At 37.0% G+C, this 24,882-nt stretch overlaps 1 protein-coding gene and 1 long non-coding RNA gene across 3 annotated transcripts in view; one reads left to right on the top strand and one right to left on the bottom strand.

Annotated features, from left to right (window-relative positions):
• SSH2 (slingshot protein phosphatase 2) overlaps positions 1-24,882 on the top strand; it is a 479,353-nt gene that overhangs the window by 280,537 nt on the left and 173,934 nt on the right. The gene's annotated exons all lie outside the window — the stretch shown is intronic.
• Positions 5,974-23,698, bottom strand: LOC128653071 (uncharacterized). The gene is made up of 2 exons (XR_008401333.1): positions 23,455-23,698; positions 5,974-6,126 (listed from the first exon to the last, which is right to left on the bottom strand). It is a non-coding gene; the product is annotated as an uncharacterized LOC128653071 (long non-coding RNA).

Here is a 24,882-nt window from a genome sequence, read left to right as displayed (position 1 = left end):
GTAAATCAGAGGACCAGAGATTCACTCCGTTGGTGGCTGTCCCTGGACAACCTGTCACAAGGGATGACATTCCGCAGACCAGAGTGGGTCATTGTCACGACCGACGCCAGTCTGATGGGCTGGGGCGCGGTCTGGGGATCCCTGAAAGCTCAGGGTCTTTGGTCTCGGGAAGAATCTCTTCTACCGATAAACATTCTGGAACTGAGAGCGATATTCAATGCTCTCAAGGCTTGGCCTCAGCTAGCGAGGGCCAAGTTCATACGGTTTCAATCAGACAACATGACAACTGTTGCGTACATCAACCATCAGGGGGGAACAAGGAGTTCCCTAGCGATGGAAGAAGTGACCAAAATCATTCTATGGGCGGAGTCTCACTCCTGCCACCTGTCTGCTATCCACATCCCAGGAGTGGAAAATTGGGAAGCGGACTTTCTGAGTCGTCAGACATTGCATCCGGGGGAGTGGGAACTCCATCCGGAAATCTTTGCCCAAGTCACTCAGCTGTGGGGCATTCCAGACATGGATCTGATGGCCTCTCGTCAGAACTTCAAGGTTCCTTGCTACGGGTCCAGATCCAGGGATCCCAAGGCGGCTCTAGTGGATGCACTAGTAGCACCTTGGACCTTCAAACTAGCTTATGTGTTCCCGCCGTTTCCTCTCATCCCCAGGCTGGTAGCCAGGATCAATCAGGAGAGGGCGTCGGTGATCTTGATAGCTCCTGCGTGGCCACGCAGGACTTGGTATGCAGATCTGGTGAATATGTCATCGGCTCCACCTTGGAAGCTACCTTTGAGACGAGACCTTCTTGTTCAGGGTCCGTTCGAACATCCGAATCTGGTTTCACTCCAGCTGACTGCTTGGAGATTGAACGCTTGATTTTATCGAAGCGAGGGTTCTCAGATTCTGTTATCGATACTCTTGTTCAGGCCAGAAAGCCTGTAACTAGAAAGATTTACCACAAAATTTGGAAAAAATATATCTGTTGGTGTGAATCTAAATGATTCCCTTGGGACAAGGTTAAGATTCCTAGGATTCTATCCTTCCTTCAAGAAGGATTGGAAAAGGGTTTATCTGCAAGTTCCCTGAAGGGACAGATTTCTGCCTTGTCGGTGTTACTTCACAAAAAACTGGCTGCTGTGCCAGATGTTCAAGCCTTTGTTCAGGCTCTGGTTAGAATTAAGCCTGTTTACAAACCTTTGACTCCTCCTTGGAGTCTCAATTTAGTTCTTTCAGTTCTTCAGGGGGTTCCGTTTGAACCCTTGCATTCCGTTGATATTAAGTTATTATCTTGGAAAGTTTTGTTTTTAGTTGCAATTTCTTCTGCCAGAAGAGTTTCAGAATTATCTGCTCTGCAGTGTTCTCCTCCTTATCTGGTGTTTCATGCAGATAAGGTGGTTTTACGTACTAAACCTGGTTTTCTTCCAAAAGTTGTTTCTAACAAAAACATTAACCAGGAGATTATCGTACCTTCTCTGTGTCCGAAACCAGTTTCAAAGAAGGAACGTCTGTTGCACAATTTGGATGTTGTTCGCGCTCTAAAATTCTATTTAGATGCTACAAAGGATTTTAGACAAACATCTTCCTTGTTTGTTGTTTATTCCGGTAAAAGGAGAGGTCAAAAAGCAACTTCTACCTCTCTCTCTTTTTGGATTAAAAGCATCATCAGATTGGCTTACGAGACTGCCGGACGGCAGCCTCCCGAAAGAATCACAGCTCATTCCACTAGGGCTGTGGCTTCCACATGGGCCTTCAAGAACGAGGCTTCTGTTGATCAGATATGTAGGGCAGCGACTTGGTCTTCACTGCACACTTTTACCAAATTTTACAAGTTTGATACTTTTGCTTCTTCTGAGGCTATTTTTGGGAGAAAGGTTTTGCAAGCCGTGGTGCCTTCCATTTAGGTGACCTGATTTGCTCCCTCCCTTCATCCGTGTCCTAAAGCTTTGGTATTGGTTCCCACAAGTAAGGATGACGCCGTGGACCGGACACACCTATGTTGGAGAAAACAGAATTTATGTTTACCTGATAAATTACTTTCTCCAACGGTGTGTCCGGTCCACGGCCCGCCCTGGTTTTTTTTTAATCAGGTCTGATAATTTATTTTCTTTAACTACAGTCACCACGGTACCATATGGTTTCTCCTATGCAAATATTCCTCCTTAACGTCGGTCGAATGACTGGGGTAGGCGGAGCCTAGGAGGGATCATGTGACCAGCTTTGCTGGGCTCTTTGCCATTTCCTGTTGGGGAGGAGAATATCCCACAAGTAAGGATGACGCCGTGGACCGGACACACCGTTGGAGAAAGTAATTTATCAGGTAAACATAAATTCTGTTTTTTCTTACATTTTTACCTTTTCCTTCTCCTCTGTAACTTGGAAATGAGGATCTTTTGACCTATTTATGCAAAGTCTATAGAGGATACAGATTAGCAGCTTATTTCCTCTGGAATGGTTTACTTCCTTGAAACCATAACAAATGTATTATTTGTGGGTGAATAACTACAGGAAGAAAACCCCTGCTGATTTAGCACCTAGGTAATAGCACAGTGGTAATGTGTATGAATGAGTATTAATTTATGGTCAGTATCAATCTAGCATTTTTTCCTTGTTTTTACATTTTCTGATTATTTTATGTTTTTTTAAACACTGATAATTCCAGTGTATTTCTTCACTAAGAGCGTCATGCTTCAATGAAAATGTTTTTAATAGAGAGAAGTCCCCACTGCTGAGACATAAATAGGTCAGAGTTTTAAAATATCTTTGTAAGGCAAGTTGTGAAGGACACAGTGTAATGCTTAATTTAAAGGGACATTATATATAATGATTTATCCAATGCAAAGAATAGCTTGATGTATTTTTTGTAGCATTCTGTTAATTGTTTAAATATTAAATTGATATATATATAAAGTAATTGGTGGTGTCATGTTGAAACCTAGGTTTCCTCTTATCTAGCCTCTTCTGCTAAAGACCGGTATACTGTAAGTCTCAAAACTGTGCAAACAATGTCTTGTGGAAAATAGCAATAATAAATGGATTTTAAACCTTTTGAGATTTTCTTTACCATCTCATTTATAATTAGACGTGCATTTGGCTTTAAATACAAATTCATATGAATTTATGCTGATTTGGAGAGTTGTGAACTGCCAAATACGATATTGAATGACTGCTTGACCAAATCATTCATTCATTTGTGCTGTTTGGTGCCGTAAAATGCACATGAAGGGGGGGGGGGGGATACTGTTTTAATAATCCACTCCTTTATTTGTAATGATGTACAGAGGGTCTTTCGTCCCCTTTACAATCCTGCCATAGTAGTACTAATGATTGATATTAGGAACAGCCAGTCAGGCACTTATTGTTGGAGTTTAGTCGTTCAGGCTTGTCCAATCAAGCCTTACCCTAGCATAGGGAGGTGGGTGACTAGGGGAAGCTCAGACATTTTCAGTCACTTTCATTAGAGCTATTGGAAAGTTGCTTGACTTGTGTTACCCTGTGAGCTAGTCATTCACTCAAATTCAATCAGCAAGTTGTATGTTTTGTTAGCATTGAAAGTTTAAGTATTTTTAATCGCTCAAATTCTGTAATATAACATTTCTGTTAAAAATTAGTTGTGTATATTTGCTGTTCCCATTGTAAACAACGGTAATTTATACAAAATTAATATTCAGTTGTTTTTTGTATACATGAGCTGCACATTTAAAAGATGTTTGAGTGTTATGTTAATTTAAATAGACTGCAAGATTCATACGTTTTTGAAAATTGTATAAAATGGTTACTGTGGTGTGACTGCTCTGCAAGCTATGGCATAATAAAACACAGGCAAATAGAATACCTTCAGGTTTAAAAGAAAAAGGGTAAAATGTTACTGATTGTGTATAATTGCATGTTCAGTATTAAAAAAAAAAAAAAACTGGCAGGTCTTGTTTAGAAGCAAATTGTGTATCATTTTTATTGGGTAACATAAAGCAATTTATAGTGTAAAAATGTATTTGATTGGCAGATATTCTCTGACAAATCTTTATTGTACATCTACAACAAACGTTTTAATGTAAACTCTTTTTAATGTTTTATCAGACGTTTCTAAATTAAAATATGTAGCATTTTAAAAGCTTAGAGAGATTAGGTTTTTTTTTTTGGTTTTTTTTTTTATTACGCATTAGAAATTATTCACTGTGTAGCAACCAATCTGCATGCAAAAAACTAATTGCTTAAAAAACGTTTTCAAGACCTGTAATGTTATTAGAAAAAATATAAGTTGTTTTGAAGCTTTTAAAAGCTTCTTGAATGTTTATATTACTTCCTTAACTGTGGCCAATTAGGTACACAAATACAAGATCCTGCACAAAGTCAGCCAATTGTGTAGCATGTAGGAGCGGGTTCTGCATTCTATAAAATGCACTCCAGCTTATGTTTTGGAGATAAAATAGAGGAAATGCAGGTGAAAGAAATAATAATGTGTATTGCACTTTATTTTATTATGCGTTTTCAAGGGAAATTACATTTTGAGTATGTTTATAGCAGTATCAAGTTCCCCAAACAGGCCAGTTTTTCAGAACTATAGAGCAGGTGAAATAATCAGCTGATCGGTAACCATGGTTACTAACCTGCTCTCACCCACCCATCTAGCTATGATATCATGAAAATCTGGCCTATTAAGGGTACTTGATGACTGAAGCGGAGAAACACTGGTTTATGGGACAGTGTACTTAGACAGTAGCTGCTGATTAGTAACCTATGTGCACATTGCACACACATTTAACTTTGTCTTGTAATACTGTAGTATGTTGGGGCTATATAGTCCCATAATACTATTGACTCCCATGTCCCTTTAATAGTGAATATTGTAATATGTTTCCTTTGCTGTGTTCCTTTCTTATGCTCCTGAATGAAGCACCATTTATTGTCAATCTTACAAAAGTGTGTTCCTCTCCACTAGTAGTGCTATTGGCGTTAGTTTCAGTTTCAACAGCTGTTATCTAACATTTTTTTCAGGCAATATTTTTAACACGTTTCAGTGCTGTCCTTTCTTATGCCTGAGTAAATTGTTCCTTTAACCACTTCATTGGCATCTCACAATGCACTGCAGATATATTCTAGATACCATGACAATCACTTAATTGAGCGTGTTGTCTCTAGTCTCACACATTTTATATTTATCCCTTCCCTCTTACTGTGACCCATCCCACAGTTTCACCTTACCCCTAGATCCTGCCATTGTATGCCTCCAGGAACTAACACACAGTTGGTCTCTTGCATTTTTCAAACTTTATTAAACTAATTTATCACAAACAAATCCTTTTATGACCGTGCACCTAGCCATTACAGTAAACTTATATTTCAGCTTTAGATGCACATACTGTATAATGTATTGAATCATTCTCTGGCATTTAAGGTGTTAACCATAGCGCTAATCCCAAATTCGAATCCATACAATATCCCTAGCACTAACCTTAATTTAAAGATCTTCCACAACATGTTAACACCAAAATGTCATTGGCAGCAAGATCTTGGTATACACAATATGCCCAGAACATTTTGGCCATGAGGTTGTGTTCAACGATTTTACGGGAGGATAGTAGAGGACCGAGTATCTAGTTTAAGAATGCAGCATATTTGTTTGCATGAAACCTGTTACTTAAATGGCTTAAAGGGACTTAAAGCACTATATAATTGCTTGACATAAGTATGTATTCAAAGAAAAGATTAGTCTGCTAATAATACATACATGCATTTTAAAACTATGAAGTAGTTAAACTATTGAGGGAAAATGTATAAAATTTAGTTTCCATAAAAGTAATAAGTGTCTCCATACTCAAACCTCATTTTCCCTTATTTAATCTCTGCTGCGGACAATTGGGGGGATTTAAATTTATGAAAAACAGTCACTGTGTAGCATGCAGTAGAGTAAAGCTTGTGAATACTGAAGTTTATACTTCCAGTTCTTGCAGAACAAGGAAAAGCCAGGGGGGAAAATGAAAGTATAATCCAAAGTTTATTTTTTACTACACATAATTATAGTTATTTTATGTTACACTTGCATTATTTTCTGATGGGTGGGTCCTGTGTCCAACAACTCTTCTTCAACTGCTTTCACCACCTGCCAAGTCAGGATATGTGTCTGCATCCCTGGTGTGAGAAAAGACAACAATAAATTGGAAATGCTGACCAGAGATTTTGCTATACATAATAGAGTACTTGAAGATAAATATTTATTTTATAGGTATGACTAAAATTAGGTAGGAACCCAAATAGTTATAGCTCCCATTTTAATATATATATATATTTTTTGTTATGTCTAAAAACCTACTTGAAGAAACGCACTTTTATTAACAGTTTGACTTGTTACAAATTTAATTATTTAAAAATGGAATTATTTCATCTTGATTTCGACTTTCTATTATTGGGTCATTAAATTTGTGCGTGTGTGTATGTATGTGTGTGTGTATACACAGGTTGCCCTCAGTTTACGCTGGGGTTAGGTTCCAGAAGGAATGGTTGTAAATCGAAACCATTGTAAATTGAAACCCAGTTTATAATGTAAGTCAATGGGAAGTGAGGGAGTTAGGTTCCAGGCCCCTCTCAAAATTCTCATAAGTAACACCTAAACATTATTTTTAAAGCTTTGAAATAAAGACTTTAAATGCTAAACAGCATTTTCAACCTAATAAAATAATCACACAACACAGAATATATAATTAAACTAAGTTAAATGAACAAAAACATTTCCTAAACAACATTATAAACCTAATAAAATAATCACACAACACAGACTTTACTTGCATTTTTCTGCAAACAGTTCTTTCTATGCATTTCAATCTGGACTGATTTATAGACAGGAAGATCTTGTTCCTTTGAAAACTGCTCAATAGCTCAGGTCTAGTTACACAAATTAATTTCAGCTTGCTTGGCTTGCATATCTTTTCTGCAACACAAGCGGACAGCTCCACCTACTGGCTATTTTAATCAATGTACTGCTTCTCAATGCTTTTCAATAGCAGTCACATGACTGATAAAAAGGTTGTTATTCTGAAACGGCTTAAATTGAACCGTTGTAAACCGAGGGCCACCTGTATATATATAATGTGTGTGTGTATACAGCAATTGGTGTGTATGCACTCCCACCGACTTCAAACAACTGCCAGGGTGCTCTGTGAATAATCTAAAGTTCGTGAAAAAAGCACTCACTGGACCAGCGACGTCTGTGACAACAAAATATTTTTTTATTAATGTGACGTTTCGGAACAGCACAAGTCCCTTCCTCTGACAAACAAAAAAGTGTACAAAATTAGCCTTTTAACAGGCCCCAAACAAACCTCCCACAAAGGAACAGCCAATCAAGACCGTTCAAATAACACACCCCTTAGGGAACCAATAAAAACATTGTGACAGTCTCTCAATGTTAAGACAAATATGGATTTAAAACGTAAATGCAATGTGCATAAATACTAAGCCCACAAAACAGACTCTCCAGGGAGTGAACAGAACCCACACAGAATGAAGCATACAGTCAAAACAAAATAATAGAAAAGAAGAAATGTAAATATACAAAACGTAATGAACAGATATAAACCAATCATGTTAGAGGCTATGTGTGTAAGTAAGACGTCATGCGTCACAAACTAGTGGTAACTAAGCACTGTAACTAGGGACTCGCACATAACACATACCTAAACATTGCCATCATATCTAGTGTCCTGTACAATATTAAAAAAGAAGAGCAACCTAGAACAGAAACAATACAACAAGAAATGCTCAAACACCTCTCATTGTGTCAATTTATAAGAAATTTACCATATGAAACTTCAGAATATCAACATCAGTGGATGAAGGTTGGTTGGAATCTATTACAACACGCCCCCCTAAATGATTGGCCACTAGGTCTAAAGGTAGGCGTGTACCATATGCGTATCATGGCAGTGTACAAACAACTTGTCGGGACAGTATCAACCGCCCTCCATTATGCGATTGGACACAAGGTCCCACAATGGGCGTGACTGACATCCGTATCACAGGACCGTATAAACATATGAACATTAACCAGTTTAAACAGCTGATCGCTATCGTCAAACTTGTAAGAGTTGCCATTAGAACGAAACACAGCTGCATATCACAACTGAAAACCGCTAACTTAAATAGAACAGTGTCATATTGTGTGTATGAGAAAAATCTACAATAATGCATATTTTTTTACCACTAGGAACAATGCGGCTCCTAAAACAAAAAAAATAAAATAAAAGCAACATCTATTGAAAAAATGTGATAAGTGTAAAAGCATATACCTCTTATAAATGACAAGAACCGTATTGCGGATTTATACAAGACACACTAAATATGAATCACCATAATAGAATATAATATATAATCGAATGTGCTCATATTGAATAACCAGACTACATAGTGCACAAACCTATAATCCAAAGTGTACAATTTATTCTGCCCGGAATCATAATAAATGTGATGTAGTATTCCCAAATGAAAAGAAAGCATCATTAATGACAATAAAGATCAAATATTATCATAGGTAAAGCCAAAAAAATCAGTGACACCTATGCTCAAAACATCAAAAACTCCCATTTGGAATAAGCTTCAACCATTATCAGAATTATAGCAGCCCCCAAAGAGAAGCCCTATCCTGCAAAACTGACCGAAGTATACCCCAAGGTAGGAATTAAACACTCCCCGAGAGTAAGTAATAGGGTAACAAAGTGTTAATTAAAACTAAAACTAAATAACAATTAAATGAAATTAAAAACAACACAATGTAGACAGACAATAAAGGACATACTTAAATTCTGCATAAAATGTGCGAGAATTGTATATCCTCTATTAATCATAAAGGGTAATCATATTGTGTATAGAACCTAATTGGACAAAATGGCCCCTAAGGGATCACAGCTCACATGATATCAGCTCACATAATATCAAACATCATGAACTCTCGTCATAAGATTCAACAAAACAGTAGGGGATCCCTAGACTCAAAAGAAAGGTAGTACAGCAAAGGGAAGGCCATAGGTTGACAAGGGGGACGCCCCCCTTGTTGTAGCCATCAATATCTAAATGGATAATGAACTCTCATATCATAACAGGGAAATCTTTACAGATAGCACTGCCATCCAGTGTGTACATTGAGTCCCCTGGGATTCAGAGTTCCCAGTTCGTAAATCCATCTTGACTCCTTCTGTAGGAGTAGCTTTGCTCTATCACCACCCCTTCTTAGGATGGGTATGTGATCTATCAATATGAATCTAAGATCATTCACTGAATGTCCAGTCTCCAAAAAGTGACGGGCTACTGGTTGGTCGGTTTTGCCCTTTAGGATGGCGGCACGTATGCTCGATCTATGATTAGCCATCCTGGCATCATCTATTGTTTTTCCTGTGTAGAACTTGCCACACGGTCAATTCAAAAGATAAATCACGAATTTGGTTGTGCATGTTAGAAAAAAATCTAATATCATATTTCTTATTCCTATCAGGATGGTGGAAATAAGTGCCAGTGCGCATCCTATTACAGGTTACCCAACTGGTACAACAATAGCATCCTTTCTTCTTCGACTTCAGCCAACTTTGGAGGCCGGGTTTCGTGTTGTCAGCTTTAACCAGATAATCCTTGAGGTTTTGACCCCGTCTGAACCCAATCCTTGGGACCCTCCAGCCTTTAAAAGGAAGTGTATGGTCTGCCTCCAACAATTTCCATTCATCTTTGACAATCTGCGTTATTGGTACCGTATCTGGTGTATATGTGGTCACAAAAGTTAATTGATTTGCCTCACTCGAAGGGGATGCAACTATTAGCCCGTCTGGATGAAGTGCCTTTTCTCTCATCTCCGAAAGCTTTTTCTTTTTATATCCTCTTTCAACAAACCTTTGGGTCATATCATTAATTGCTGTTGGCAAATATCTCCATCAGTGTTGTTCCTAATTGGTACTGTGTCTTCGGAATGTTGTGAATAAGACTGGTTTGGTGGCAACTCCTTGTGTGAAGCAACGAGTTCCGATCTGCGTCTTTGCGGAATAGGGTGGTACCCAACCCCCCTTCCACCTTGAATACTCTCACATCCAAGTAATCCACAGTCTCACTGCTTGCTGTGTAAGTAAATTTGATAGGGCTATCAAAGGAGTTTAGATTATCAATCCAACTGAGAAGGCTGTTTATATCATCTCCCCACACCAAAAATAAATGATTCCATTACTGTCGCCAACGGTTGCAAATAGAAGTCCACAAATTGGGCCAAGGGTTGTAGCAGTGATCCCCTAGAGGAGACTATAGGTCTCCCGGGTGGTGATTCAGCATTATATATATATATATATATATATATATATATATATATATATATATATATATATATATATATATGTGTGTATATATATATATATATATATATGTGTGTATATATATATATATATATATATATATGTGTGTATATATATATATATATATATATATATATATATATATGTGTGTGTATATATATATATATATATATATATGTGTGTATATATATATATATATATATATGTGTGTATATATATATATATATATATATATATATATATATTTAATCCAGTATTATATAGATAAAAAGGAATGGTAGAGCTATATGAGATACCATTAATTAAAGTAGGGGATTTCAGCACTCAAAATATAACCCATTTAATCCAATTCCTTAGAAATGTACGGCTGCAGGGTAACACAGAATCCAAAAAATGAACTACACATGCACAAGTTCAAACACATGCAACTAGTTTATTGCAAGAAGCTGCCAACACAAAAATAAACAGCTTAAAATGCTTATCATCTCTAAAATGCATTAACTAAAACTTGGCATATTAAAGTATTGCAGCAAACATCCGGGAAAACAAGCAGCTGGCCAAAGCCTGCCCGGGAATTTCAAAAACCAAACTGAAGAAGCAAGCCTGGATCTTGCGGTAATCAAGTGGTTCCTATAAACCGCCTGGATACGGTTTACATACAGAAGCAAAACGTACACCGGCAAGTCTGTGTCCCCAGTGAGCAGGGAGACGCGGTTGTGAGAGGTGAGACAAGGATGTCAGAGGCTCATGTCCCGGTCCGTTCGTCAATGATACTGTGACTTTGTTTTCCCGGATGTTTGCTGCAATACTTTAACACAGGTCTGCTGTATTGTTTCTGCTTTTCACCATTGAAAGATGTTCTATCTGCTATCAAGCAATAATAATGCCAAGTTTTAGTTAACAATAGAGGACGCTTTTACCTCGGTTAACCCCATTAACGAACATATGTTTGCCAAAAGGTTTATCTCAGCTGGATTACAAAGTGATACAAATTGTTACTAAAGTATAACATCAGATTTCCTCCATCAAAGGACTCATATGGTCTTTATAAAGGACTTTGTTCTGTCACTTTTATAGAGAAATTGACAAAAGATTTGTTGTTGTATTTTATTAGTTAGTTACCTGCAGATCACATGTTCTAAACCAGTCTGTTTGCAGCATTTAGTTCTTAAAATATTTGTGATAATATATCATTTTGCTTGGTATGCCTTATTTAAAATCCACTGCAGTGGTGCATTTTAGAGATGATAAGCATTTTAAGCTGTTTATTTTTGTGTTGGCAGCTTCTTGCAATAAACTAGTTGCATGTGTTTGAACTTGTGCATGTGTAGTTCATTTTTTGGATTCTGTGTTACCCTGCAGCCGTACATTTCTAAGGAATTGGATTAAATGGGTTATATTTTGAGTGCTGAAATCCCCTACTTTAATTAATGGTATCTCATATAGCTCTACCATTCCTCTTTATCTATATAATACTGGATTAAATTTAAATTTTAGGGGTCTGCACCACGTCTGATTTTAGCTGACCCTAAGTCATTCGAGATCCATATACATATAAATTACCGGAATAAAATTCCTGTGTCTTTGTATTAAGATAGGTTCTGGATTTTCTTTTTTGTTTTTCTTCCACACTTTTGTAAATTTATTTATATATATATATATATATATATATATATATATATATATATATATATATATATATATGTGTATATGTATATGTGTATATGTATATGTGTATATGTATATGTGTATATGTATATGTATGTATATATATATGTATGTATATATGTATATATATATATATGTGCATGTATATATATATATGTGTATGTATATATATATATATGTGTATGTATATATATATATATACATACACATATATATATATATCTGTGTGTGTGGACTGTGTATATATATATATATATATATATATATATATATATATATATATATATATATATATATATATATATATATATATATATGTGTGTGTGTGTATATATATATATATATATATATATATATATATATACACACATATATATATATATATATTTGTGTGTATGTGTGTATATATAGTTAAGTGCAGAAAGCTGTATACAAATTAAATAATAACATTTTTAAACTGTCACTTTGTTAGCAATATGTTCAATATTTTGCTATTCAATAATAAAAAACTTTAAAGGGACAGTTTACTCAAAAAATTTCTCCCCTTTAATTTGTTCCCAATGATCCACTTTACCTGCTGGAGTGTATTAAATTGTTTACAAGTAGCTCCTTTACCCTTATATTGGCATTTGAAATTGTTAATTTAGCATGTGGTATCCCCACCTATTCTGAAAGTTTGTGGCCGCGCGTACCAGCTATAGATAAGCTTTGTAAACACAGCCAGCAGAAGAAATTACACTCCCAGTGTGATAAAGCAGAGATAAGGTAATAAAATGTTAATTTTCCATTGTTCTCTCAAAGTATTGGTGATTGTTTTAAGGACAGATATAAGATAAAGAAGCAGGTATTTGTGCACAATGTGATACAGTAATGAGATCTGATTATACCTACAAGCTCAACCTATTTTATTAGGCTGTGGCTTCAAAACACAAAATCAGAGCTTTAATATACAGAAATAAACCTTAAAAAGCTAATTTTCATACATTTTTTACTCTGCAGTTGGTAAAAAAAGCAATTGTAAACACATTAAGGGAAAAACTATTTTACAGTATACTGTCCCTTTAAAGCCCCATTGAGTATGTTTATCTTGTGTTTGTTTAGGGACAATTAGGGCTAGCTATAACCTGCAAATCAAAACCTGGTTTAGGCAATTTGCAGCATTTTGAAAACCTAGACTACAGATTTTACTCTAGGGAATGTGGGACAAAGCACAGTTTCTACACAAAACCAAGAAGTGTTTAATGCCCCTTTAATGGCCACCTCCTGGCAAAAACTAAATAAATCACAGACTTTGATATGACAATGATTGTTTTTCTAGAGTAAATCAGTACTCACATGGATCTTTTGCCACTGCGAGGGAGGGGCTTACATAAAAATGTTTAAGCGCTGCTCTGCATTAATGAACATGAGAATCTGAGAGGAGAAATGACTCGTCTTTGAAAATGTAGGTGTATCTGTACATTGTGCGGTAATTAAGTATTCTATGGCAGCAGTTTTTGGGCGGGACAATTTTTTCTAGGCCCTCCCAGCCCCTAACTTCCCTCCCCCTCCTACCTGGTCTTTAAAGGCAGAAAGACCTTGCAAGATGCTCCGTGCGCACGGGTTACTCTGCGGTCTCCCTCTTCTCCTTGCCACTGGTTCCCAGCATTTGATGCGACCCCCCAGCCTGAAAAGCTGTACAGGTGGTGGGCCCCTCTTACCTTCAACCCCCCAGGATTACAGGGTCTGCAGGGCCAGGATTTACGCCACTGTGCCAGATGTCTAAATACACATGCATGCTCCTGAGCTCACCTAGGATTACTCTTTAAAGGGATATAAAACTCAATTTTATTGTGTGCATACAATGTTAAAAGCGTTTCCAATTGATAACTTTTATCAGATTTGCTTCCCATTGTATTCTTTGTTGAAGAAATACCTAGGTAGGTGTCTGGAGCACTACTTGACATGAAATAGTGCTTCCATCTAATGCTCTTGCAAATGGATAACATTTTTGCAGAACTGATACCATATAGTGCTCCATTCAAATGCACGCTCCCGAGCTTATGTCCCTGCTTTTTAACCAAAGATATCAAGAAAACAAAGAAAATTTGATAATAGAAGTAAATTAGAAAGTTGTTTAAAATTGCATGCCCTATCTGAATCCTGAAAGACAAAAGTTGGGTTTTATGTCCCTTTTAAAGGGACATGAAACCTAATTTTTTTCTTTCATGATTCAGATAGGTCATGCAATTTTAAATAACTTTTCAATGTATTTCTATTATCTAATTTGTTTTGTTCTCTTTGTATCCTTTGTTGAAATTAATACCTAGGTAGGCTCAGTAGCTGCTGATTGGTGGCTGCACATATATGCTTCTTGTCATTGGCTTTAAGCTAGTTCCCATTAGTGCATTACTGCTACTTCAACAAATGATGCCAAAAGAATGAAACAATCTAGATAAAAGATTTAAACTGGTATGACTTATCTGAATCGTATAAGAAACATTTTGGGTTTCGTGTCCCTTTAAAGGGGACATAATACTCAATGCTGAATCACTTGAAACTGATGCAGTATAACTGTAAAAAGCTGACAGGAAAATATCACCTGAGCATCTCTATGTAAAAAAGGAAGATATTTTACCTCATAACTTCCTCAGCTCAGCAGAGTAAGTTCTGTGTAAAAAGTTATACTCAGCTGCAGCCCAGCTGCAGGTAATAAAAAAATGAAGAAATGAACAGCAGCCAATCAGCATCAACAGTGCTGAGGTCATGAACTCTTTTAATGTGATCTCATGAGATTTCATTGTAAACTTCCCTAATGTGAATAGGGAAATAAGATGAGAGTGCACTAAGCTCGCTCCTTCCGCTGTCCCGGGACAGACATACTGATTTGTAGAAGTCCTTTACAATGGGATGTGGCTACTGAGAAACTTTTGAGGTAAAATATCTTTCTTTTTTACATGGAGATGTTCAGGTGATATTTTCTAGTCAGGTTTTTACAGCTATGCTGCATCACTTTCAAGTGTTTAAACATTTGGGTATTATGGCCCTTTAAGTTTAATTTAGATTTTGCTGTCCCTTTAAGCATTCTCTCTCAGCGTTAACCTGTTTAATAGCCAATATTTAGCATGTGGCTGCTGAGGTTGCACCTGTTCAGTGTATGCTGTGTGACTCAGACATCTGAAACGTTTAAGTATTCATGCTGACACATTTGAGCACTAAGATCTTATTCAGCGTCTGAGGTTTGTTCTTTTAGGTAGATAGAGGTGATTGTCTTCTACCTGCAGACAAACCAAGTCACCATGCATCATGTGTATTCTTGATTATGTGCATGTATTCTGATAACATAGCTGTTTCTTTGGTCCTTTTAAGGAGTTTTTACCAGTCTTGTTTGATTAGGCAAGAGAATGATTTGCCTGTATAATGGAAAGTGAGGTTTTCTGTTTAATAGATGCTGGATAAATCTTTTTTTTTTTTGTCAACAGGAACTGTACAAGAAAGATCACTGTATACATAGGGCTCGATTTATCAAGCATTCTCCTACTCTACGACTGCAGGTTCTCACCAGAGTGAATATGTATGCCCCTGTCCGTCCTCGCTTGATAAATCAAGCCCATAGAGATATGTTGGTGATGCTATTTATTCAAGAACATTTTATTTCACTGTTGCATACCCATAGCACATGGGGGTTAAACACATAATATCAGTAATATCAGTTCAGGACTGTCAGTGTACTATTGGCTCAGCTGCCATGTTCAGCTGCGGACTAATTAGGGTGGCAGGTTTGCATAGCCCTGAATCACCAGCCGTATTTATCTCAGGATTAGTGGTGTATTGCCAATACTCTTGTGAGGGCCCATTGGCATAAACAAATAAGTTGGTACATATGCTTAAAGGGACAGTCCACTTTTTTTTTTTTTATTGTTTAAAAAGCGAACGCCTTTACTACCCATTCCCCAGCTTTGCACAACCAATATTGTTATATTAAAGGGACAGTCTAGGCCAAAATAAACTTTCATGATTCAGATACAGCATGTAATTTTAAACAATTTTCCAATTTACTTTTATCACCAATTTTGCTTTGTTCTCTTGGTATTCTTAGTTGATAGCTTAACCTAGAGGGTTCATATGCTAATTTCTTAGACCTTGAAGCCCACCTCTTTCAGATTGCATTTTAACAGTTTTTCACCACTAGAGGGTGTTAGTTCACATATTTCATATAGATAACACTGTGCTCGTGCACGAGAAGTTATCTGGGAGCAGGCACTGATTGGCTAGACTGCAAGTCTGTCAAAAGAACTGAAAAAAGGGGCAGTTTGCAGAGGCTTAGATACAAGATAATCACAGAGGTTAAAAGTATATTATTATAAATGTGTTAGTTATGCAAAACTGGGAAATGGGTAATAAAGGGATTATCTATCTTTTAAAACAATAACAATTCTGGTGTAGACTGTCCCTTGAATATACTTTATAACATTGAAATCTCTAAATTTCTGACTTTTTCTATTTTCTAAGCCACTACAGGCTCTGCAGTGTTTTTTATCCGCTTTCACAGATACACTGTGCCAGTCCATGTATTCCATATAGATACCATTGTGCTCAATCCATGGAGTTATTTATGAAGCAGCACTAATTGGCTAAAATGCTAGTTTGTAAATAGCACGGAGATAAGGGGGCAGTCTGCAGAAGTTTGGCTATAAGGTAATCACAGAGATAAAAAGCATATTAATATAACTGTGTTGTTTATGCAAAACTAGGGAATGGGTAATAAAGGGATTATCTATCTTTTTAAACAAAAGCAATTTTTCTGGGGGATTGTACCTTTAAATATAAGAAGCAAAATTCCAGGAGGGAGCACCTCCTTAGATCAATTCTTGAGCTTATTCTTTCCATTACTTTGCAACAGCATAGGTGATGAGAAAAACTCATTGGAAGTGCATTTCAAGGGGTATCTCCCCAATATGCAAAACAGTGCAAATATTGTCAGTTTCAGATGTTTTAAAATATTTACTTAGTATAGAGATCTTTTGTAATCCAAAGCTTAGTTCCTGATACATACCTTGGGGCCGATTTATCACGGCCCGAATGGGGCCGTATTTCCACCCAAAACGGGAGTTAAGAAGCAGCGATCTTAAGACCGCTGCTCCTTAACTCGTCTGCCTGCTCTGAGGCGGTGGACGGCAATCTGCCCGATTGTATTCGATTGGGTTGATTGACACCCCCTGCTAGTGGCCACAAAACTGCAGGGGGTGGCATTGCACAAGCAGTTCACCAGAACTGCTTGTGCAATGATAAATGCAGACAGTGTATGCTGTCTGCATTTATCTATGTCTGGCGTACATTATCGCTACAGCGGATCATGTCCACCAGACACATGATAAATCGGCCCCTGTGTATTTATAAATAATGCAAAGGGGTAGAGGCGTAAGCCCACTAGGACAGGGTGTACATAAAATAACAATTAAAATTGGGAAAGAACAATCATTAAAAACAATGTGGAGAACGAAATGTTTTTATGGTATAGAAAATTATTGTACATAGGGGAGCACAGGGAGGATAATACCCCTCAGTATATCTTTATTGTATCGTGGATAGGTTCCAAAATCAAAACTGTATTGACTTGGGCTGTAATAACTCCAGCGGTGTCTTGTAATACATCACTTCTCTCAAATGGTTAAAAATTCAACACAGCTTCAACAGAGTAAACAGGGCATATAGTGGTACTAAATACTCTAGTAGGGAGTAGTAGATTAAGCAATATGTCTCTTCCCTTATAACCAATTAGATAATAGCAACATAAATAAACATGGTTACACTTCATCCATAACAGTTGCTATTAGCTACTATTAGTAAGGCATATATCAGAAAATCTACCATTAACGGTTAAGGGATATAATTACAATTCTATCAACCCTCCGGTTACCTAACCAGGCCTCGGATTAAATAATAAAGTAACATGGTATATATTGCTGTTATTACTGTTGGCAAATTCAGCAGATATTGTGTGATATTAAATAAATAAAAGGATGTAATAGTCTGTGATACGATTTTCCAGCAGTTGGCTGGAAAAGGCAATACTGCATAAATAATATCTGCATAAATCGATCTGCATATTCGTTTTGATTGATTGACAGCCCCTGCTAGCGGCCGATTGGCCACGAAACTGCAGGGGGCGGCATTGCACAAGAAGTTCACCAGAACTGCTTGTGCAATGATAAATGCTGACAGCGTATGCTGTCTGCATTTATCTATGTCTGACGGACATGATCGCTACAGTGGATCATGTCCGCCAGATACATGATAAATCGGCCCCTGTGTATTTATAAATAATGTCTGATATCCCTTAAACCTAAAAACAAAATGTTCCATAGCTTATGTTCTTTCATTTTTTTGAAAGCAAAAAAGGTACAGTGTCCTTTGGTGCCTTCTACTGGCCTCCAAATGTGTGTTCCCATGAATTACTTCCACGCCATAGCTGTATGGAGTGTTATCACAAGTAGCTTAAAATGTGCTTTTAGTTAATGGTCCTTCATAGGGACTAGATGATTCTGTATAATAAACTAGTAAACTTCTCACTTAATAGGAAAAAATAAAGTATATGTAAAACAGTGATTATCGGCTGTAATATGACCGTATAATTGCTGTAACATTGTCCTTGCTGATGGGGCATGTGATGTGATGGTGCATGTGGGGGCCACAGATCAATATTAAAGGGGCACTAAACACACTTTTTTTCTTTCATGATTCAGAAGGCATCTAAGCTAAGGAGCCCGAGAATTGTTGGTTCAGACCCTGGACAGCACTTGTTTATTGCTGCTGTCCAATCAGCAAGGACAACCCAGGTTGTGAACCTAAAATGGTCCGGCTTCTAAATGTACATTTTTGCTTTTCAAATAAAGATAGCAAGAGAATGAAGAAAAATTGATCTTATTGGAAAATTAGAAAGTTGCTTAAAGTGAATGTCAATTTAGATGAATCAGTGCTCGGTTTTTAATAATCCTATTAAAAACAAGGGTACTTTAATTCATCAAAATTTACATTTCACTCGTTTTCTTCAAATACTTACCTTTTAATCCTGACAGATGCTGCATCGCTTCCTCCGCCCGTCGCAAGCCCTCTTCGCGGGTCCAAAATGACGAAGCTGGCTTCCTCCAATCACGGCGTTGCCTCAGTCCAAGATTCCCCGGGGGGGGAAGCCGTGATTGGAGGAAGCCGGATTCGTCATTTCTGACGTATGAAGAGGCTTCCGACGGCTAGGGCAATCGCTGGAGCGGCTGTGAAGATTAAAAGGTAAGTATTTGAAGAAAATGAGTAAAATGTAAATTTTGATGAATTAAAGTGCCCTTGTTTTTAATAGGATTATTAAAAACCGGGCACCGACTTATCTAAATTGACATTCACTTTAAAATTGCATGCTCTATCTGAATAATGAAAGAAGAAAATTGGGTTCAGCATCCCTTTAAGGGCCACTTATAAATGTTTTAAATAAACAAATAATATATTTCCTAAAATGGTTCAGGGCCAGGTTTAAGTAAGGTTGCAGGGTACCACCTGTCTGCTGTCTGCCCTTCCACAGGGCTCTTTTGAGTTGTGATCACCCCAAAGCGCACATGTTCTTGCTTCTGCTTATTCCTGGGGCCACAAAATCTATGGCACACATTATTCTGCCTTTATCTTGGGGCCACTAAACTAGTACTGTGGACTTCATATGGCCCCCAGGCTGCCAGTTGGCCGTCCCTGTTGTAGATCATAAACATTTTTCAACCAGGGTGTCTGGAGCCTGCGGCTGGGAGTGTAAAAAAGTATAAAGGAAGAATATGAAAAGATCTAAAATTGGTTGGGAATTTTCACTTTGTACTTTCTTTATTAACAAACTGAACAGTTTTACTTAAATATACTGCTTTTTTTCACAATATTTATTTAGATCTTTGTGTCCTATTAATGGAGTATTGTCTAAAGTAAATACTCTTTGTATCATGAGTGTCATATGAATTTCAAAAATACAAAATGTGTAAAGTGATGAATTTTACAGCTACAGTAGCATGTCAGGTGGTGTTGGAAACCTCTCAAGCAGCCATTAGTGTATCATTGTGTCTCATGCTACTTTACTGAACAGAAGTGCTGCTTCTCATTTCCAGCTGAAGATTGGAAGTCACTGATGAAGATGGATTTGAGAACATTCTTGAGATAGGAAACAGGGAATGATATCTTTCATTTTGATTGTCAACTTGTTTTTCTTCCAGAGGGTTCAGTTCCTGATCGGTTGAACATTCCTTGTATAGGAAATATTGCAGCCCCTCAAAAAAAATGTTTAAGGATTTCCTTCAAACTGGTTATCCATTAAGTTAAAAATATGTTTTCCTGTCACAATTTTGACCAAAAAAATATTGCCATTCATTCCGAATCATCAGCAAAGGAAATGTAGTTTTATTATTATTATTACTATTATTATTTACTTATGAATACTTTATGTGCCATCTTATTCTAAAGAGCTATCTATGGACTGATGGGGTACAATAAAAATATATGGATATACAAAGTGAAGGATTGACATGGCCCAATCCTTAGGGAGCTTCATATTAAAGGGACACTGAACCCAATTGTTTTCTTTCGTGATTCAGATAGAGCATGACATTTTAAGCAACTTTCTAATTTACTCCTATTATCAAATTTTCTTTATTCTCTTGGTATCTTTATTTGAAATGCAAGAATTTAAGTTTAGATGCCGGCCCATTTTTGGTGAACAACCTGGGTTGTTCTTGCTGATTGGTGGATAAAGTCATAATAAAGACAGCAAGTGAACGAATTAAAATTTATAATAGGAGTAAATTAGAAAGTTGCTTAAAATTGCATTCTCTATCTGAATCACAAAAGAAAAAAATTGGGTTCAGTGTCCCTTTAAATGTGTTTTAAAGGGACATTAGGCTGTTGGGCACAACTACTTTGGAATGGTTATTACTCACTATGTTATTGCATTTTATCCTGTTCCTGCAGCTCTTTTCAAATAGGTTCTCATGTTTTATTAGCTTAAAGGGACAGTAGACACCACATTTTCATTTAACTGCATGTCATAGACACAACTATAAAGAATAATATGTACAGATACAGATTGATAAATCCAGTATAAAACCATTTAAAAACTTACTTTTAGCTGTTTTGAAAATGTTAGCGGGAGCCCCCTCTGAAATTGGTTCTATAGCAAAAGAGCAGACACTCCCCCTCCCCTCCTCTGCATATGAAAATATTTTTTACACAAACAGGAGCAAGCTAGAGTAGTATTGGGTACATCAGTATTCTTCTAAAACTTTGGGGCTTAAATAGGAGTCTGAAAATCAGCACAATATTATTTCAAATAAGCAAAACTATACTTTTTTAAAAAAGCTTTATAGGCTATATAAATGGATTATCTACAAAACATTTATGCAAAATAAATCTAGTGTATAATGTCCCTTTAAATGTGCCAGATACCAAAGCTTCGCCTCTTTGTACTGGGGGCAACTAAATTGGAGCTCAGGTATTCTCACAGCCTGTGACAAAAGCAGTGCGCACTCACAAATCCGTAATATTGCCTTTTTTTTTTTTTTTTTTTACAGCTGTATAATGTGCTTCAGGTTAGGGTGCATGATACAAACCTGTACATTTTTGTCTGAATTACTAATTATTTAATTACTATTATATTTAAGGGACAGTCTACAATATAATTTGTATTGTTTTAAAAGATAGATAATCCCTTTAATACCCATTCCCCAGTTTTGCATAACCAACAGAGTTATATTAATGTACTTTTTACCTCTGTGATTGTATCTACGCATCTTCTGACAGCCCCCTGATCACATGACTTTTTATTTATTATCTATGGACTTGCATTTAGTATTGTGTTGTGCTAAATCTTAAAGTGAATGTCAATTTACATTGGTTTTATGCCTCATTATTATTCCAAATGTGTCTATGAGATAAACCGTAACTTTTTTTTTTTTCTAAAAAATAAATGCCTATGTATATATTTATCTCACCAATTTGCTGCCGTTTACAAGCCCAACTCCTCCCAGCCCCTACTTCTCCTCAGTGTAACGTATAGGGCGTTCTCTATACATAGTCTCCAAGCGCGCTCCTGTGGACTTCATCAACAGCGCATGCGTTGAAAGGCGATAATATTGACTAGCTACATAGTATTCAATGAATACTATCGTGGCATAGAGCGCAACGGCATATTTTTTAGCACCTTAGATTTTCATTAGAGAAATCGCCTTGTAATGAATTAAAATCAGCTTTTATATAGCTCATGCGCAACCTTTGAACGCGCGTCTAAACTGAGTACAGGATTTCAACTTTACCGCATGCACATTCGGAGCAAGTGACGTAGAAAAAAAGGGGTTTGTCCCCCTGTGGTAGAAGCAATGATTGGGCTAAAGCAATTATCATAATCTGTCACTCAAACAGGAAAGATGGCGGGCGGATGAGCATTACTGAAAACGGGCAGCTAAAAAGGTAAATTTAAGCAAAAACAAAGTAATTCTTTGAAAATGATGAATTAAAGTTCATCTATTTTTCAGTGACGATTACTGTGGCATTCCCGGGAGAGGCTGACTTTACATTCACTTTAAATAACTCCTCGGGCGTGAAAGTAAATCAATATAACAATGTTGGTTGTGCAAAGCTGGGGAATTGGTAGTAAAGGCGTTATCTATCTTTTTAAACATATAACTTTTAGTGTAGACCGTGTACCTTTTAAGTTGAGTGCCTTTTTAAAAAAAATATATACAGTATATATTTTGTGTAACTGTAAAATTGTGTAAAAAATGTAAAGCTCACACGAATACTCACCTGAAGCACACTATGCAGCTGTAAAAAAGGGGACAATGTTACTGATCTGTGAGTGTGCACTGCTTTTTTTTTCACAGGCTGTGAAAATACTTGAGCTCCAATATGCAAGAGTACTAGTTACTATTCTTTTGTATCTGTGCACAATCTACAGTCCAGTTGAGCATCATGGTAAATGTAGTACTGAAACATCTGGAGTGCTGAGGCTCTTTTTTTTATTAATTTTATATAAATGTTTGTACCTTTTTTATAGCAATAAACTTTGAATGAGGGATTCTTTAGCTACATAGGTACAAAAGAACAATATATAGTCACATGGTGCACTCTCAGATATTGGATTAATATGAGAACACTAATTAGAATGAGGGACTTGTGGCCTAGTGTTATTTTAAATATGTGCTGCTTAAACCATTATTAAGCTAACCAGTTTGCTTGGTGGGAATTAGGCATCAAATCCTTATTGCTTTGTAGGGCTTGAGCCAGGCAGCCACTGTTTATAATATTTTATTTTTGGTCCTTATTTTTATTTTAAAAATATCTTTCTATATACAAAACCCTTGTATAGCTCTTAAATAGTGTGAGGCTCCTCGTTCATTTTACTGGCTTTTAAATACATTTTTATATAATTGCAAATCTTCAATATTATCTTTAAAGGAATATATCTTAATCATACTTTTTCTCTGCAGCATGTCCTTCCTTCCTTCCTTTTTTTTTTTTTTTTTTTTTTTTTTTTTTTTGTCTGCCCGCACTTCCATCCTCTGTATATTTCCTCTTTCACATCCCATATCAGTGACCAGTATGATCTCGGGTCACTTGCTTCATGACTGGTTGCTGATGTTGATGGCTAACTTCCTAAAACATGGGAGCTGCAGATGAATAATTTAGGAGACACCTATAAATGTTTTGAAGATTAAACATTCAAATAATACATTTCATAAAAACAGGCACAGATTCAGTTTTCAGTTTACACTCTGTATGCGGTTTTCCCTTTCCAAATAGATTTTATGAGTTGTGGCCACCTTGACCTTCTTCCATTAATCCCTAAAACGCACATTTTTAGTTCCACTTTTCACCAGGGGCCACAAAAACTAAATCAAGGGGCTCAATGTGGCCCAAGGGCCACCAGTTGGCCATCCCTGCATAATTGTATTATATCACCAAATGTTTATATAGCACCAAATGTTTACCAAGCCATAATATTCTATGACAATGGGTTAATATGGAAACAACTGTCTTCTGACTCACATTCATTTATAATCTCTGCTGTCTAGGTATATCTTGTCTGATCAATTCTATGCAGTTCTGTGGCACAAAACTCATCAGAACAATGCAGACTGAGGGCTCCATGTACTAAGCGGCAGGCGGAAAGCTTCTCAGCTCGCGAAGCAGTCCGCCCGCCTTTGCTACACACGGGCAGCGCTTGCCTTATGTATTATTACACACTCATCGGAGTGTGTAATGTCAGCCCGTTCATTCGCGCAACCAATCACGCGACTGAAGGGGCTGTCAATCACTGAGAGCGAGCAAGCTCTCAGTGATTCTCCCTCGCCACCTCAGAGGTGGCGTAGGGTGTAAGAAGCAGCGGTCTAATAACGGGAACCAGGCTCGCATATGTGAACCTGCCCCGCAAGGGCTCCAGAGCAGCTTTCGCTGCTTCGTACATGGAGCCCTGAAAGTAGATAACCTTTTATCCACTATAAAAGGGCTTTCGGACTGATATGGTAAACGGCGCAGCATGTCCATTTTAGTATGAAATCACAGCTTCATTTTCAGTACGCTCTTTTCTTATCCAGAAAAAACCCCCATGTGTACATCTTTGACAGGTATGCAAATAATTCTAGTTTACAAAGTATTGATCCCTTACACAGCAATTCTGCTGGGCACTGTCAGAATGTGTACAACATGATATAAACCAGCTATTACCTGTATAATATTTTGCAATCCTATTAGGGGTGTAACTAGCTTGGTCACAGGGCAAAGGCTGTGGTGGAGCCCCTCATTTTAACAGTGCCCTTTATTTTTTTTATTATTATTATTATCGGTTATTTGTAGAGCGCCAACAGATTCCGCAGCGCTATAATCAGTAGAAGCTGAGCCATCA

Source organism: Bombina bombina, chromosome 3 (genome assembly GCF_027579735.1).
Source record: "Bombina bombina isolate aBomBom1 chromosome 3, aBomBom1.pri, whole genome shotgun sequence".
Lineage (NCBI taxonomy): Eukaryota > Metazoa > Chordata > Amphibia > Anura > Bombinatoridae > Bombina > Bombina bombina.
Note: the sequence above shows the minus strand (reverse complement) of the source record. Positions and strands in the feature narration are given on the sequence as shown.